This window comes from Rhinolophus sinicus, chromosome 3 (assembly GCF_057876585.1).
Source record: "Rhinolophus sinicus isolate RSI-liver-muscle chromosome 3, RSI-T2T, whole genome shotgun sequence".
NCBI classification, from domain to species: domain Eukaryota; kingdom Metazoa; phylum Chordata; class Mammalia; order Chiroptera; family Rhinolophidae; genus Rhinolophus; species Rhinolophus sinicus.
The window spans coordinates 159,420,264-159,425,890 of NC_142503.1; the positions used below are offsets into that span (position 1 = coordinate 159,420,264).

At 37.1% G+C, this 5,627-nt stretch overlaps 1 non-coding gene across 1 annotated transcript; it reads left to right on the forward strand.

Moving 5' to 3' along the window:
* The first annotated feature begins 2,298 nt into the window (after positions 1-2,298).
* LOC141570942 (small nucleolar RNA U13) lies at positions 2,299-2,402 on the forward strand. Its single transcript, XR_012495382.2, has one exon. It is a non-coding gene; the product is annotated as a small nucleolar RNA U13 (small nucleolar RNA).
* Positions 2,403-5,627: the final 3,225 nt, after the last annotated feature.

Genomic DNA, 5,627 nt, shown 5'->3' on the forward strand with positions numbered 1-5,627 from the left:
AAAAACAGAAATAACAAAATTTACTATATTTGTGCTAATCAGAAGATAATTAAGGAATTCATAAAAATATTAATGCACAGCGTATAATCAGCAGTGTGGTCCAGTAACGGGCCACAAGTTTAAAGTTCCCAGATAAACATCTTTCAGTTTTGTTGGCAGGTCTCTTTGGTTATATGTATAATTTCATTTGGAAATAAGATAAAAATTTTATATTTAAGATGTTCTGTGAATGTGAGGCCTGGGACAATCTAGCAAAATTCTAGAGTCTGGGGAGAATTGTTCTTACAAAATAGAAATTAGGAGAAGACTTCTAACTGTAGTTTTGCTCTTTGGCATAAATTTCTGCAAGGATTGATATAAGCCAGCTTGGAGTCAGGCATATCAAAGTTACTGGGAGTCATTGCTATTATTTTATTAATTTGTTCACCTACAAGAAGGCACGCAAGGAGCAAATAAGTGAATTCAGCAATGCTACTAGGTCTTTGAACTTTTATGTTTTTTTCCTTATGGATAATTAAGAGTTTTCTATATTTTTAAAAGTACTTAACTAGAATTCTCAGTATCAGTTTTCCATTTTAAAGAAGCATTTTAGAAAATATAGGTCCCATGCAAATATCAATCAAAAGAAAGCAGGAGTGCCTAAATTAATATCAGATAAAAAATCATACAGAGTTTGTTCTTTGAACACAATGGAATCAGACTAGATATCAATAACAAAAAGATAGCAATGTGGGGTGGCCGGATGGCTCAGTTGGTTAGAGCAACTAAAGATTGAAAACAGCAACTGCACTTTGGAGCTGGGCTGCGCCCTCCACAACTAGATTGAAGGACGATGACTTGGAGCTGATGGGCCCTGGAAGAACACACTGTTCTCCAATATTCCCCAATAAAAAGAAAAATGATAGCAGTGGGGGGTGGGCTCCGCCCCCTGCGGCTGGGATTGGACGCTGCACCTTGAGCTGAGCTGCCTCCCGGATGGCTCAGTTGCAAACCGCATATTCAACAAAAAATTAGTAATTAGTATACATAAAGAACTCTCAAAATTCAACAGTTAAAAAGAAGAAAGAAGCAATCCAATTTAAAAATAGGCAAAAAATGAAGAGACATTTCACCAGAGGATATAGTGATGACAAATAAGCACAGGAAAAGATGTGTAACATCATCAATCATTAGAGAAATGTAAATTAATCCACCATAAGCTGTCACTACACACTTATCAGAATTTCTAAAATAAAAAATAGTGACAACACCAAATGCTGGCAAGAATAAGGAGAAACTGAATCATTTATACATTCCTGGTAAGAACATAAAATGGTATGGCCTCTCTGGAAAAGAGTTCAGCAGTTTCTTTGAAAACTAAACATGCAACTACTACCATCCTTCCAATTATTGCATTCCTGGGCATTTATCCCAGATAAATTAAGATTTATGTTTACATAGAAACCTGTACATGAATGTTTATAGCAGCTTTATTCGTAATAGTGCCAAACTGGAAACAATCCAGATGACCTAGAATGGGTTGAATGGTTAAACGATGGTACATCCATACCATGGACTACTACTCACCAAAAAAAGGGAGCAAGCGATTGATCCATGCAACAGCTGAGGTGAATTGCCAATGGATTACACTGAAAACAGATAATCCCAAAATGTAAGTTACATATAATATGATTCCACTTATATAACAGTTCTCAAATGACAAAATTATAGAAGCAGAGAAGAAGATAGTGGTTACAAGGGGAAGGAGGGAAGAGGGTATGACTATTAAAAAAGGCAACACAAGGGATCTTTGTGATGTAAATGTTCTGTATATTGACTGTATCAATGTTAATATCTTGCTTATGGCATTGTACTATAATTTTGCAAGATCTTACTATTGGGGGAAACTGGGTGAAGGGTGTGCAATGTTTTTCTGCATTATTTGTTACAACTTGGTGTTAATCTACAATTATCTCAAAATATAAAGTTCAATTAAAAAGTAAGCAATAAACTGGGAAAGATCTATAGAAAACACATAAGGTATGGGATTAATAAACTCATTTTACAGAAAGCTTTAATCAATATTTTTAAAGCTTGAATAAATCAATCTAAAAATAGTAAACGTCCCCCAAGAAAGATCAGGAAAAGAATGTGGACAGATAACCCAGAGAAGAAATACAAACTACTAATAAGAATTTGGAAAAATAAATGTTTAATTTTAATAATATTCAAAGGAATACAAATTTAAACTATAATAAGATACAATCTTCCTCCTATGAAATTGTAAAAAAAAACCCAAATTAAAAAAAAACAGATCTGATCCTTTTGTAGTTCATAAGTGTGATGATTGGGTGTTCACGCTCCTGCGTGAGATGTGCCTCCCACAAAACTTGTTACGACATCAGCACATTACCTGTCTGACATGAGAAAAACAAAACAAAACAAAACAAAAAACAGATCCAAAGGAGACTAAGTTGCATAGAAAAAGCACTCTTGTACACTACTTGAGGTGTATAAATTGGTATGACTATTCTGGAAAGCAATTTGCTAGTATTAAATGTGAAAAATGTTTTTAACTTTTGACCTAGTAACCCAACTTCAAGGAATCCATCTGAAGGAAAAATCAAAATGTAGTCAAAGATATATGCATAGTAATGTTTACACCAGCTTTGTTTGCAATAGAGAAGCTGGGAAAGAAGCCAATATTTAACAATAGGGAGTGATTAACAATTTATATATAGTACATGTAGACAATGGAATATACTACTATCTAAAAATCATGTCTTTGGGTGGCCAGTTGGCTCAGTTGGTTGGAGCGCAGTGCTCATAACACCAAGGTCACCGGTTCAATTCCCACATGGGCCAGTGAGCTGCGCCCTCCACAACTAGATTGAAAACAACGACTCAACTTGGAGCTGTTGGGTCCTGGAAAAACACACTGTTCCACAATAAAAAACAAACAAACAAACAAACAAATAAATAAAAATAAATCATGTCTTTAAGAATATTTAATGACAAGGAAGTCATCAAGATATAAGTGAAAAAATACTAATATGTCATTAAGTGATTTTCTGTGAGTCATGAAATTACAGATTAAAATCGTTTTTTTCTACTTCTCTGAATATTCCAAAATTTCTATAATAGGCTTTATTTTTTTAGCTTGATATTACCAGGATGATGTTAAAATATTTTAGTTAAATATGAAATACAAAGTTAATGTTTTAGGCAATTTTAAAAAATCATCCATAATCTTAATTCTATAGTATATCTTTGTTTTGCATGTTATCATTATTTCATCCTGAAATTTTTCATACATACAGAAAATTTTTAAAAAGTACATTAAACACTCATATATTTACCACACAGCTTCTATAATTAACATTTTGTTATATTTGCTTTATCACATATCCATCAATCTATCTTAGTTTTTTGTCCATTTAAAAATAAGTTCCAGAAATCAGTGCCCTTCACCTCTAAATACTTCAGCATGTATATCATTAGCTAAAATTTAATATTTGTTTATGGTTATTAATTTTTAGTTAAATTTTATACACAGTGAAATGCACCAATCTTATGTTTGATTAATTTTGGCAAACGTACACACATGTGTAACCCACACCCTAATCAAGATACAGAATAATTTCATCACCCCAGAGAGTTCCCTCATGCCCCTTTCCAATCAATTCCCAACCCCACACCCCCAGAGGTAAACTAGTATGTTTGACTTCTATCACTTACAGCTTAGTTTTGCTTGTTACTAAATTTTATGGAAGTGGAATCATACAGTATGTACTCTTTTGTGTCTGGCATGGTTTTGCTCAGCATAATGGTTTTCATATTCTCCCAAGTTATTATTGTGTCATGCAGGGTCTCAGCTCCCACTCCGTGCACAAGAGCACAGGATATGGTGAGGCCAAAAGGAACACCCACGGAGCCATAGATAGAGGAGTCATACCACTTTATTCTCGCTGGCGGCTGAGTTGGAGACACAGGAAGCAAACATCCGCCAGTACCCCAAGGAGGGGTCTTCCTGCACCCAGTCTCGCTGGTGGTCTGGGGAGACACAGGAAGTAGGATCCACACGATCTGCAATCTGCAGTCCGCTTCTCTGCCAACCAACCAACCAACCTGCTGTAGCCATGGCAGTTATATTAGTGGCTAATGGCTAACTGGTAACAGCCGATGACCAACTAGTCACAGCTGATGCTGATGGCCATCTACTACCCGAGCCAGCACCTTTCCACGTGAGGTCGAGAGCCTGGAAACTGCTCTCCTGGCTCTGTCCCCACATATTGTTTTTATCAGTAATTCATTTATTTTTATTGGTGGGGAGTATTCCATTATACAGATATACTGCAGTTTGTTTCTTGGACATTTGAATTGTTTCCGATTTTTGGCTATTACAAAGAGGCTGTAAACATTCTCACACAAATCTTTTTGTGAGCATGTTTCATTTCCGTTGGGTAAATATCTAGGCGTGGAATTTTTGGGTCAGAAGGTAGGTGTGGGGACAGAGCCAGGAGTGCAGTTTCCAGGCTCTCGGCCTCATGTGGAAAGGTGCTGGCTCGGGTAGTAAATGGCCATCAACTGTGATTGGATGGCCATCAGCTGTGGATAGTTGGCCATCAGCTGTAACCAGTGAGCCATTGGCCACTAATATAACTGCTGTGGCTACACTAGCAGAAAATGGGGGCTAGCAAGAAGATGGTGGCTGAGCTAGCAAGAGCAGATTGCAGTTAGGATGGTGGATTGCAGCTAGCAAGTGAGGTTGGTTGGCAGACAGAAGTGGTTGCGGATAGTGTGGCTCCTGCCTCCTGTGTCTCCAACCCAGCCGCCAGTGAGACTATAGTGGTATGACTCCCCCACCTATGGCTCCATGGGTGTTCCTTTTTGGCCTCACCATATTCTGCGTTCTTATGCAGGGAGCGGGACCAGAGACCCCACGTGACAGTAGGTAAACAATGATAAAATTAAAAGAAACTGCCAGCACTTTTTCCAAAGTGGTTGTACCATTTTGTGCACCCACCAAATATGCATGAGAGTTCTGGTCGCTCCACATCCTCAACCTGCCTTTGGTGTTGTCAACCTTTTTAATTTTAGCCATTCTCGTGGGTGTGATAACTCACTGAGGGTTTAACTGGCATTTCCGTGATGGCTAACAATGTGGAGCACTTTTTCACGTGCTTATTGGCCATTTATGTCTTCCTCTGTGACGTGGTCTGTAAATACGTATATTTTGTTCATTTTTTCATTGGGGTTTTTGTTCTTATTGAATTGTCGAGCATTTTATCTTTTCATACGACAATAAACTACATGTTGTTCTTATTTGAATGCATATTAATTTGTTTTCTGTTCTTTTCAATAAATACCGTATCACAATATTTCCCCCTTTTTTTTCCTCCTGGAAACTTGGTCCATTTTAAAGTGTCATAAATAAGCCTTTTTCCATTCTGATACAGTTTTAAGAATTAGCAGTTTGGGAGGCCACTGATGAAATTTGGCAAAATTTAATTTGTTACTATAAAATCTCAAGGGACACCGCAAGTCCAAATTGTGCTTCTGTCTGCCATCTTGAAATAAAGTAGAAGATAAATTTCCTTAAACTTTGTAGTCTGACCCAAACCCGCCTACTGTGGCCGGCATAGTAG